Here is a 13,398-nt window from a genome sequence, read left to right on the forward strand (position 1 = left end):
AGTGGCTCTTCCTGGCTTCCTCAAGGTGATAGAGAGCTATTTAGAACATCAGTTCTGGAAGCTTATCTTTAAGGAGGTATGCATTTGTTTGATCTTTTATCTTGAGCTCTCACCCACAGTAGGAGTGTCTGTCTCCCCCACAGTTATGAGGCATCTTGTCTCCCATACCGGCTCCTAGGAGGGCCAAGCCCTATCTGGCTGCCTATAATATTTCTGTCTAATGAGGCTGCCTATGACATAACCACCGCTAGTCTCAGTGCGTCTCCTTACTCACTTCACTCCAGCCACCCCAGCCTCTTGCACTTCTGCAGGCTCCCTGGCGCTTCTCCCTCCAGGCCTTCACCCTGGCTGCTGCCCAGAACACTTTGCCTTCCTCTGGCACCCGTGGGGCTTGCTGGTTTCCTTCAAGTCTACTTAAATCACTGATATGAAAGGGTTTTATTTGCATTATTGGCACCTAATACCATTAAGCAGGCTGGGGAGATGGCTCAGTAGAATAAGTTCTTGCCTGGCAAGTGCAAGGGCCTGAGTTCAATCCCCAGTTCTGAGAAAAAAAAACAAAAACAAAAAAACAAAAACCTTTAAGCATGTGACATGTTGTGTGTATTTTCTCTTCCCTCCTCCAGATTTTTGAAAGCAAGATTTTAAAGTAATATTTAGTGTTATATTTTCGGCACCTTACACATAGCTGTGATTTTTTTTAAAGAGCAGAATATATTTATTGAGGTAAAGAAAGCTCCTGTCTGAGAGAGGGACAGGATGGGGGCCCAAATGGGTTGTCCGTGGGAAGCTGTCTCTTCCAGGGGTTTTTATAGAGGAAAACCATGTGCTGAGGCAGGTCTAAGGTGGTGAAGAACATGGGAACTTGCTTAAGCGGGCATGAGGTGGGACAAAACTATGGTCAACCAATGAGATTATAAGCACCATTGCTCAGGTAAAATTGATCAAATCCAGTACCAAATGGGGAAGCAAGTCACATAGCAAACTGGCATGAATATGGGACAGAGTCTCTTCCTGTTGGGGTTGGGCTAGTGACTCATTTGGTCTCTTTCAAGATGATTGATACCTTTTTAGAATATCAATCCTTGATGCCCATCCCTAGGGAAGTATGTAGCTATGTTTCCTCTTTTTGTCTTGGTCTTGAGGTGTGGCCCATATGGGAGTGTCAGTCTCTTCCAAGTTGCAAAGTCACCTTGTCTTCCATATTGTCTCCTTGAGGGCCTGGCCCTGTCTGACTGCCTATAATATTTTTGTCTAATTCAGCTGCCTACAACATTCACCCCTCTGAAGAAGTAACCCAAACTGCTGTGAGAGAACCATGGGTGATGACCGCTCTGGCTTCTTCAGGCTGAAAAGGGTCATAGTTGTGAACTGGCAGTTAGAGATACTCTCTAGAGGTTCTATCTAAAGGCCCTCAATAGACACCAGGCATTTTCATCTTGAGTAGGTGGAATAGTTTTAAATCTGGAGGAGACAATGTCAAAGAAACTATTAAACATGTTTGGTCAAATAATCACAACAGGATAATTATGAAAAAGACAAGTTAGAACTTTTTGTAGGTCCATTAGCAGAGATCTTTTAAATGTGGGGTTTAATCCCTTTTATCTTCTATAGCCACTGGGTATTGTCTCAAATAAACTGGCCTACTCTTATGTCTCACCAACTCTACCATTACTAGGGTACACGAATAGTCAGACCTAGGGAAAACACTGAGTACTTTCCAGTTTGCAAGTGGGTCACTGGCTGGGTAACTACTGACAAATCTGCATAAGCATCTATTAAGTTTAACAGGCTTTCTTCTTATATTGGCAGTTAACATGGGTTTCCTCAGGATGAGAAGGGAAGACCCATGACCACCTCAATCTGAAACTTCCTCTGACTGTATTATAAACACTTTCTTTTTCCTTATCTAGCAGCTTTGGACATTTCTTCTTGAAATGTCTTTCTCTGGATCCAGGGAAGCATTGCTTTTCCAGTTTCCCAACTGGCCTTCATTCCTGTAGGCTGTTAGTATCACTATTCTCATCTTCCATCTATAATCCTGGTCTGTATCCTTTCTCCTATGAAACACCTCAACTGAGACAAATTCATTCCTGCAAACCCTTCTAACTTCTGCAGCTTGTATCAGATACCTGGGGTACACTAAGCAAGCTATAACTTTTGGTTTTAAGGCCTCCTGCAGGCAGCCCTGTCCAAGGAATGTGATGGCAACTTCCCCTACAGTGGTTAAGAGGAAGCATCTTGCCTGGGGCGTGAATGCAATAATCCTGAGAAGGCTCCACTCACCAGGGATATATGAAGTAGACGGTTAAGACATTACTATGTCTCTATAGACAAAATCTGGTGAATCCCCATAAAAGAAATCTAAAAGGAATCAAGCATATTCACCATAGGCTTTACCTGTATGATTACCTGGGTATTGGTATCTTCTAAGAAAGAACAAATTTTCTGAGAAATTAGAGCACATGTCATCAAAGCATGAACATTCGATCTAACCCACTGGCTTTTAGATCCCTTTATTCATGGAGTCTGACAGCTTGTTATAATATAAGTCCCTCTAGCTTTAGTGAAGAGAGGTCACACCTGTAGTAACTATTACAAGCTGCCATTGAATTTGGAAATAAATATCATATTGTTAATTTTAAAGAGCTAAGAGATAGACAACCAGTGGAACTTCCAGTTCCCACTGGAGCCCAAGCAGGCAGACCCCTGGTCACCTAATAGCCAGGCAGGAGACTAGAAAAAACATTTTCTTTCAAGTGTATATTCTTGAAGGTCTAAAAAGAATTAAAGCAAGCCTTCTAGTTATTTTAATTTTTAGCTATTTACCAGGAGAAAGATGAACACCCCTCTGATTTCTTAAGATGTTTAACAGAGGCACTGGTAAAGCATACTTTGTCAGATGTTAATGGAGGAATAGATTATTCTTACAGATAAATTCATTACTTAGCTCCACATAGCTGGGACTTAATAGATATTTGTTGGACAGAAAATGAATAAGAAGAAGACCAAGAGATGCAGGAAGGGGATTTTGAAAGAATTATAATGTGTTGGGTACACACGCTAACTTTCCACGTTGAAAGTGAATATGCGGGCCGGGGAGATGGCTCAGAGGAATCTGAGTTCGATCCCCGGTTCTGAAAAAAAAAAAAAAAGGGAACATACGCACTACAAAGATGCACTGATAATAATAGAAGTTAAAAAACAAATAACAAATGAATCAAAATATACAAGATCAAACATCAATAAGAATCAAGGACTGATAACTTCGTTCCAACCCATCTTAGTCACATTGTAGAGACAGCCACTGAGAACGACTGAAACTGTCTTCTGTTCGCAGCCCTACATCTCTAAGTAACACGCTTCGCTTACATTTCTTGATTTTAGTTTTTCTAATTGGGTTCGCTTGTAACTTAGTTACATTCTATCGTGCTTATTTTCATTTCTTGGACGCGGCCTCTATTGTCCCCTCTGCGCCTGACATGAGGACATCATTCCCTACTCTTTCATTCTGCTCGCTTCCCTCTTCACAGCCTTCACCTCTTTCCCGACTCGTTCATTTCTATCACCCCCAGCGAGCGCCTTGGATGTCAGATCTCACCATTGTAATCTTCACAGGCGTCTCCAGGAGAGCGACCTGGAAAGAAGCGATGCAGAGAAGCCCGAGATTTGGCTGGGAGGAACTGGAGGGCGCTCCCGCAGGGGCCTTGCTGCCCGGAGCGCCTCAGCGGGGCACGCCTCAGCGACGGTGCTCCGACACCTGCCACTCGCTGCCCACTTGGGAGAGGACTCAGTGTGACCGAGTTTCCAAGACTGATGCGCCCGTGCATTTCTTTGTGGGAACAACAGTAATGTCCTGCCAACAGAGACACGGATAGTGGAAAGATGAACGTATCTTATTCCACAGTCTTAGATGAGAAACTATATTTTAATGAAAGGTGAGTTGGTGCGCATAAAGGCCAAATAAGGGGTTGGATGCGATGGAGGTCAAATCTCCATGGACACAGGCAGCCTTTCCAACCCTCCCACCAGGAGATAAGATCAATTTCTCTTGTCTGTGGAGGCCTGTCTCTTCCTTGTTAAATATCCATTGCTAATCCTAGATTTAAAAATTTCCATAGTTCTTACTACAAACGATTCTAATTGTTGTGCAAGCTACTCTCCCTAATGGAAGCTAACACATCTCTGTATGAAAGTACTTCTCTGAGTGCCACCTTATTCCCCTCACTCCTGAGTTCATAACCAGCCACATCACTGCTTCTTTCAGATAGGAGTACAATGTCTATTTCCTACAGATTACAGGCATCCTGAAACTTCAGTGTCTTGTAAATATAGCCAGCTGAACATCACATTCCTGTAGTAAGCATATTTCTAAAATGGATGGAGGCATTTCTGCCAAAGTGAGAAAGCTGTAGCGTGTCAGACAGGTTCATACTGGACCTTAACATGTTTACAGCTGCTGTGGTTGCGTGCTTCACCAGCAGCTTGTCTGTAAGATTGTAAGGAGACCTGAGCGAGGAACAGTAGAGTTCATCAACTATGCACCAGGCTCGGGGCGCCTTCTGCATTGTTTGCCATTGTATGGAGCCATATAACAGCACGGCTTAGGATACAGCAAAATGGAAGGGGAGGAACTGGATAAATAAAGCCAATGTGAAACTGTTTTGGATACATCTATTCATTTATTGAACTCTTTATTAATATTTATTGAGTGTCTACTATTTTCTAGGTTCTGCTCTGAGCACTAAAAACACAGTGCAAAGATGTATACATCTGACCCTCTGGATTGACAAGATAAGATATAATTAAACAATATGTACACAAGTAATTTAGTACACTAATTATAACAGTGAAAAGGGCCTGGAAAGTGAACAGGCTACTATGAAAACAGAAAAGAGGAAGGGCTGACCTCATTTGTAATAGGTGGGCTGAGTTGGAAACATTACTAAGGGTTGTAAATTGAGATCTGAGCTATGAGTTAACCTGGCAGGAGTTTGGAAAGAATGTTCATGAGGTGGAAAGAACACGAGTGGAAAGTCAGCACGGAGGAGTGAAGGACTTGCAAAGCCAGTGGTGGCGCAGGGCGAATGTCAAGCTGAACGCCGGTGAGCAACTCAGCGCTTTCCTGGCTTGTACCCAGCACAGTGTGCAAACATACAGATACTTCAGCTAATAATGAACTGGACGTACCATGGATTATATGTGAGATTTTAAGGGAGCCCACAAATTCATGGTGACATCACAGCCGTCATAACATCTAGCACGAAGCATTACTGCGGTGGCTGTGGTGCTGCTGCGCACAAATCTTTGTGTGTCTGCTCCTACAGAAGTGTATTGTGTATCGTTGTACACAGTATAGTACTTTATAATAAACTGCTATGCTACTGATTTGTGTATTTACTGTACTATGCTTTTATCATTATTTGAAAATATATTCCTACTTATTTAAAATGTTTGCTGTAAAAGAATATGCTACTTAGGTTGCAACCTCATATATTTTGTGTTTACTGAACCTTTTAATTGCATTATTTTCTGTTGTGCTTGATTTATTTTCCTATTGTTTTGTTTGTTGTGACCCTAGGAACAACAGGCTGTGTGTGTGTACGTGTGTGTACCATACAGTCAAGGTGTGCGGTAGGCTCTATCATCTCTGTTTACTTAAGTATACTCCATAATGCTCACACTAGGACAAAATAAGCTTTTCTATGCCTGTCACAGAACACATGACTGTATACCACTTTCTAAGTGGAGATATTATGGGTTCATATACATAGAATTTAGTTAACTGTTCAATAGGGCAAAATCCAATACTTGAGTCTATGGGACAGATCACCTTTTTTCTTTTTCAGAGTTACACAATAATTTATTGAGCCCCTCCCTGCCCTTGTGGTCTCCAGGTCCCTTTTTCTGCTTGTAGAGCTTGTTTGCCAGCACCAGGAAAATAGCTGTGGGGAGAGGTGCGGCGTACTGCTGGATGAGGCTCATGGTGTGGTTGTAGCTGTCTTCCTCACACTGCAAAAACACAGCCGGCAGATCCAGCTCCTACTACAGTGCCTTCACCCTGGTTACTTTCTCTGTGTCCTTCTGCCCATAATTCTCCTGCAAGATCTGGCACTGCTCTGGAGTGGCTCGCTGCAGACACTGGTCCACCAGCCAGCTGCATTTATTATCCTGGATGTTGGTGCCAATCTTTCCCATCACACTGGTGTCCCCAAAGAGGTCAAGGAAGTCATCCTGTACTTGGAAGAACTCGCCCATCTCCATCAGGATCCTCCTGGCGTTGCTGTGCTCCTTCTCCCTGTCAATGCCAGCCATGGACACGGCAGCAGCAATAGGCAGGTAGAAGGAGGGAAAGCTGTCTTGTACTTGACAATAGATCTGTACCTCTTTTCATTGCATCTGCGAGATCCACAAGGTCCTGGGGGCTGTGATGACTTCCAGAGTCTGCCCGACCCTATCTGATGGGCAGTCTGTAGGAAGAGCTCAAGCAGGTTCAGGTAGTCGGGTTGCTCCCAGCAGGGGAACTTCAGCAGGCGGTAGATACAGGCTTCCACAAGAGCATCATTGAAGGCATCCAAACCTATTCCTCCTGGCTTCCGATACCAGCAGATCTGTCTCCTCCGTGTAAGGGGTGAGTCACCAGGAAGAAAGTTTGCAGCAGTTCCACACACCAGCCCACAGTCAGTGCCCGCTGTAGATGGCTGCGTCCTGTTTCCCTGGTTCTACCAGCTCCCAGAATGCTACCAGCACCATCAAGCCTCGGTTGTATTTGCCGCCAATGGCCTTGTACTCTAGGACCTCCTTGAACCGGGCAATGACATCTCCTACTTCTGGGTGCCCTGTGTCACTTTCAGTTAGCACCGTAACAATCTGAGGGAAGAGCTGGATGAAATTCTGCATTTCTGGAGCATAAACATCGCATTTCTGCTCTCCATTCATCCTGAGAGAGGAGCAAAGTGCTCTGTTCTGGCTGCTAGTCCTCCTTGGGGACAGTTCACCTTTGAGAGGAACTATTATTTTTTATAATTTTTATTTAGATAAACTAATATTTTTCAGGGATGGGACTTCACTTCTTCCATCTCATACAATTCCACTAATTTTGAAATAAATATTCCTCCTGCACACCAAAGTATCTAAGTATTTCTAGGTGAATGAACATTAGAAAATTTGTGTCTCCTTATTAAGAAATGATTCTGCTTTGCTTTGGAGTTCTTCGCAGTTGCCAGGATGCCATTCTTACTAATTTTTGATTGGTTTTAGAAGAATGTGTCATTTGTAGTTTGTGTGTGTGTGTGTGTGTGTGTGTGCACGCACACATGTGAGGACACAAAAAGAGTCCAAGATTTGGCCAGGCGTTGTGGCATGCATCTATAATCTTAGCACCAAACAGGCTGAGGCAGGAGAATTACTGTAATTTTGAGGCCAGCCTGGGCTACAAAGTGAGTTCAAGGCCAGCCTGAACAAATAGTAAAACCCTATCTCAAAAAGATATACACACACACACACACACACACACATACACACACACACACACACACACACACACACACATCACAAGCTCAAGATCCAATCCTGGATCCTTAAACTGTTGGTGGGCTCACTGGATTTTCTTTCCTTTGTTAAAATGTCAGCTCAAATGTTTCTCCTTAAACTCGTTTTGCTGTGCAATATACCCACATCCTTCGTGCTCCGATTCTTTCTGAGCCAACTCCCTCTCTATGGACCAGTGCATTATCTCCAGGTTCAATTTTTTATTGTTCTCACTTTTATAAGAATAGTGAAAAATTTGTGTTATGCAATTGCATCGAGCTGTGACTATCTGTATAATCTTGGGGTGTGATGGTATAAATTGTATGCACCTGGTCACATATGAAGTGAACTATCCAAGCACGTGTGAAGGAATGCACAGGTGTGTGAGCCTTCTGTGACGATAGCACTGGAGGGTGTTGTTTTCCAGTATGGTCTACACTAGCCACATTTGATTATTAACAGAAATGAAAAGTTACATGAGTCTGTCACACTAGCCACACTGCAAGTGCTGAAGTTGTGGACTTGCCCACCTATCGTATCTGTGCAACTTACACCAATGTACTACCAGGGACGGAGGGGCAGTGTTAGAAGTTTGGCTGCCTTGGCCAAAATTCATTACAATCACTTGTTCTCTTCCAGGCTAAGCACTCCTGAATTTGGGGGGCTTCTCTTTGTTGGCCACTTCTACCACCACAGCCCTTTGATCCTTTCTCGTTACTATACCATACAGGGTTCCGCACAGGCCCATTCCCACAAGAAAACCTCGCAGACAGAGGGTTGTGTCTTAGACTAACTGCTCTGGTACAAGAGTAAGTCTCCACCCCCTTCATGTATAAGAAATGAGGAAGAGGGGCTTAGTGGACAGCAGTAGAGGGATGTTGCTATAGCGCCCCTACCGTTAATAATTTGTATCCAGAATATAAAAATGGTATACATTAAACTTTAATCAGTCTGTCTGTGGATAGCAGTAAGTACCAACTGAATTTTATTGGCAATATTCATACAAAGAACTGAACTAAAATATGCTCATTAGACACTAAGAGCACAGCTGAAGCAAGTGGTTACCAAAGCCTCATTTTTTTTTCATTCACCCCATGAGCCAACTATAGAGTAAATAACAAGGGCTTGGAGAATTGATTCCCTTCCAGAATGAGACCCAGCCTTGTAAGAAGAATTATATATCATTTTATATTGATAAAAGACACTGCCCCCTGCATGCCTGGCACATAGTAGGGCTCGATGAGAGAGCTTACACTTGATCTTAGCCAAGAGTCTGAGAGAGCTTACAAAAGGAAGAGTTGAGAGCAGCACTTCTCAGGCCTGACTGCTGCCTAGAAGGATGGGGTAGCGGGGCAAACACGTCCTCCCTGGCTCCCTTTCGGAGCGATCTCCCAGCCCCCTTCCCAGAAATTCTGATGTAATTGGCCTCAGGTGTTATCTGAGCATTGACGTGTTCAAAAGCCCAGCAGGTGACTCTATTCCATGGCCAGTTTAGAAACGCCCTGGTCTAGAGAGAAGCCACGGTCCTTCTTGTATTTTCCTTTAGGTCTTCATAGGCATGCAGGATCCTTCTTGGCTTGGCCATTGGGTTAGTAGTTCTGGGGCCCATTGGTCTGAAACAAAAACTTAACTTGAGATTTTTTTTTCTACATGTGGTTTCCTAGACATTATAAAGTCATGTGTGTATGTTTCAGATGTCTATGCATCTATGTATGTGCACACGTGCCTCTGTGTGTGTGTGTGTGTGCACACGTGTGCGTGACAAATTTCTTCTGAGCCCTTTGAACTTCAGTGTTCTCAGCAGGACTCCCAATACTTAAAATGTGAGAACATTCACTCGTGACACTTAGTCTTGCATCCAGATTCAAAACAAAAATGACAGTAGTTATTAACATAAATCAGCAAGAAGAATATAGCAGCCAGAACACAGAAGCTGACCAAATGGTCCTCAGGGCCTTTATTTTTTATATGTGTCTGCTAGATTAGAGCAGGTTAAGGGAATAGAAGCAGCTGGGAATAATTCTTTTATATTTTCAGTGAATGACTAATTGCTATATGTCTTCTCAGGGTTGATGACATAATAGTTGAAGGACAGCATAGCCCCCATCCCTAGTCTAATGGAAGACAGAGACAAGCAAACACGCAACTTGCGCCCGGTGTGAATCTGCCCTGGTGATGGTTGACTACAGGGTCCTTTGAGAGACTAGACGCAGGCATCCAATCCAGGCAGGCCTGGTTTGCTGTGAGACAGTGATGGGGAAATCTTGGGAAAACATTCCTCTTGGAAGAGTGGCAGCCATACAAATAAACGTGTTTGATTTCCCTCTGGGAAGGAACTTGGTGTTCAGCTCCCGATAGAGCAGTTACCTAGCAGCACCTAGATGTTTGATCTCTGAGAACTGGCATTAGCCTTTAAGCCAAGCTTTTCTTCTACACAGCAGCAGCATTGCCCTCCACCTACATCATTGTTTGGAGAACAGTAAGTAGTGGAGAGAAAAGAGAAGAGGGAAGTAAGGGAGGGCTTGTGACCTCGAAAGGAGGCCATCAAGACAGCACTGGCTTCTGGTCAGTGATACGGGGTGGGTGACATGTCTAATGGTAGACTAAGCCCTTGACTTTGCCCCAGCTTGTGCCCGTCCATCTGGCTTCCAGAGGCCTGGCATCTAGCAAAGCAAGGCGCCTTCTGGGCCATTCCCAGTCTGCTGGCTCAGGACAGCCTCAGTGGAGAGTGAGTTTCAAAGAAGATTTCACCTCTGCCTTCAGGAGCGTTCTGTCCTCATAGATAAAACTGCTCCCCAAATTTGGAGATCATCAAGTAGTAAGACTAGGAAATACATCAGAGGAAAGCCTATGTCAGAGAATATTAGAAAGTGACAGGTAAAATACTGGTGCTTAGCCTTCTTACAGGTGTTTAGCCTTCAAAATAGAGCGGACGTTCTTATTTATATCCCAAGCTATAACTGCCCTACCTGGCTTGTCTGATCCAGTTATCAGTGTGCTGCAGAGAGACCAGAGAAGGTCCTGGTTGGTGTACCTCCCAACTGTAGGCGCGGAGTCTAAGTATTTGTTTCCTGTTCCTGTCTTCTGAAAATTTCCAATGTAGAAATTGCTGAGCCTGGAGGTAAAAGTTCAGGCAAAAGGCAATTATTTAGAAGAAAATTCATTCTTTCTTGGAAGCACAATTTTCTATTTATAGATTTTTTTAAGGCTCCATTTTATCCCTCCCTGATTTTCTTCCCACAATTTCATCTCTGTCCCAAAGGCTGTCCTGTCAAGGCCTATGAATTTGGTAGCTTTCTGGGTGGTGTATGCACTGCACCAGGCATGCATATGCTTGAGAATCCACTTCCAAATTAATTCTTTTCCATACCAGGTATGTAGAGCTAGCATCAGGGAGCCAAGTGACGGAGACGGACGGGTCTGATCTCACCTGCAGATCTCTTCTGCACCCACCGGCCTGCGCTGCATGGCTTTGACCATCTTTAGTCCCAAATGTCAAGATGAAGACAGTGCTGAAAACCACCACATTATTAGAAAAAGGACCAGAACAGACCCCTCACAAATATTAATGTTTAATAAAATTATAAAGATATTTAACATTGCTAATACTCAAAGAGGAAGAAGGAGAAAGGCTGCAGGGCAAATAAAATTAACACATCTGCAAACTATCAAAATGGTTCACAGGGGACTTGGGCCTAGCTCAGTCCTTTAAGTGGCTGCTTCCACAAAGCTGTCAGCCTCAGGTGGCTGGAGTTCGAACCTCACAACTCTCCCGCTGGCCAATGTGCCCTGAAGGCATGCGAGGAACAAAAAAAAATCCTTATTTGGGGCTGGTGAGATGGCTCAGTGGTCTAAAGCACCTACTTAGAACAAGCTTAGCAAAGCCCAGGGACCACGGTTCAATCCCCCAGCACCACATGCCAGCCAGTCCGCCCCCTGGTGGGCTGAGCTGGGCCCCGCCCCCACAAATAAATAAATAAATAAAAAAGAAAAAGAAGAATTATAAAAACAAAAAAAAACACAAAAAAACAAAATGGTTCACAGCAGGCAAGTTGTTAAATTTGAATATAATGGAATATCTTCAAATTTTCTGTCTATAATAATTTTTAGCATCATAAAACCTTGATGTGAAAAAGTCACAATATATAACAATGTATACAAATATTTTTTTAATTTTTCAAAAAAATCTTTTATTTATTTATGTATTTATTTGGTACAGGGTCTCACTATGCAGCTTAGACTCATAGTGATCCTCCTGTCTCACCCTCCCCAGTTTCAGTGGCCAGCATGGTGCCCCAGGGGTTCCAGGGTTGGCACAGCATTCGGTACTGGGGATCACACCCAGGACCTTGCGCTTGCCAGGCAGATACTTGGACTGCTGAGCTATCTACCCAGCCCTCAAATATATTCTTAACTTTAAAAATAAAAGCATTTAAAAGATAAAATCCTTCAAAATATCAAGAATATTTACTTTTGGTTGGTGCAACTATAGATAATTTTAATTTCCTCCAAAACGGTTTTTTTTTTAATTTTTAAATTTTTTTTCTCCAAATGTTTTTCTGTGCCTCCTCCAAGCATTTTGTAGAGTTTTTTTTTTTAGAATAAATACATACTCAGGAAAGTCAAATAAAAATAAGTTTTAATAAAAAGCAAATAGGAAGCATATTAAAATTATGCACAATTTTTTCCTCTAGTATAATTTTATAGAAAAGAAAGTTTGAAAAATATTTTTAGGAAGCCATTTAATATTGTTGTTGGCTTTTCCTTCCAAGAATATGATGTGATAGTAACAGATGTTGCTCATGGAATTACGATCTGGAAGGCCAACTTGCCGCAGGTAACCTCAGATTCAGTGCTACAGTTCAAATATTTTATTTCTTTTCTGGTGACCAGTCCTAAACAGTGTGGGTCTAAGACACTGGAACTCCTTAGTGTGCCTTGGCAGATTTGTAAGGACTCAAACCCACTCCCCTTTTGGTCATCTAAGCTTTTAGTGCAAATGAGTAAGAAAGGGAAAAATTTGCAGATCACTTATTTAGGGTAATGGGAAGGAAGGCATGAAAGACGGAGAGGGGAAAACCTTACGTGGTACCTGAAAGATTTGGGGAAGAAGAATGGCCAGGAGGGCCACTGACACAAAATCCTCGCTATGTTGTGTAGACAGAGAATTTCAAGGTAGTCTGTGGTATTCAGGTTTGATCTCAGTGAGTCATTTTGGCTGTTTGTAATTTTGTTGGCTTTTTTTTTCCTTCCTACATCTGTCATCTTCCTTTTTGATTATCGATACTCAACATTTTATGCTTTTCATCATTTTGAGTCATGATTTCTGTGAGCTTTTGCTCCATCCTCAGGGCTGTGTCATAGAGATCAGAGGTAGCTGTCACTTTCTCTGCTTCACAGATGAGGAAACTGAGACTCAGAAAACTCACTAGCCCAAGATTTGAAATGCTCCTAAGTTGGAAATCCAAAGTACTTTCATAACTCACTCAGAAAATGCTTGACAGTGCCCAGTGATCACTCTCATCTGCGATGGAGTTTTCCCCACCTGGTCATCGAAGCTGAGAGGCAAAGTGACTCACCACTGCTCCTGGAGACAGACTGGAGAGTACAGCCACCTGGTTCTTGGTCTAAGTAAAAAAATAATCATTTGTATTGGACTCTCAAATCTGCCAGGTAAAAGCTTTAAATGGAGTATGAATGTGTGGGGTTGGCAGGCATTGTGGGCGAGAGTTATGAAAAGGCTGAAAAAACATGGAAGATAACGTCTACGAGGCTCTGAACTTGGAGTGTGTTGACAGGGCCTCATTGGCATCTAGCTAGGGTTCTCCTTGGAGGACAGATCAGGGGCCCACTGCCTCAGGAGAAGGG

The 13,398-nt window shown here is 43.1% G+C and overlaps 1 pseudogene; it reads right to left on the reverse strand.

Annotated features, from left to right (window-relative positions):
- Nucleotides 1–5,829: 5,829 nt before the first annotated feature.
- Nucleotides 5,830–6,968, reverse strand: LOC101560993 (annotated as a pseudogene).
- Between the last annotated feature and the right edge of the window lie 6,430 nt (nt 6,969–13,398).

Source organism: Octodon degus, unplaced genomic scaffold (assembly GCF_000260255.1).
Source record: "Octodon degus isolate 3935 unplaced genomic scaffold, OctDeg1.0 scaffold00046, whole genome shotgun sequence".
Classification (NCBI taxonomy): domain Eukaryota; kingdom Metazoa; phylum Chordata; class Mammalia; order Rodentia; family Octodontidae; genus Octodon; species Octodon degus.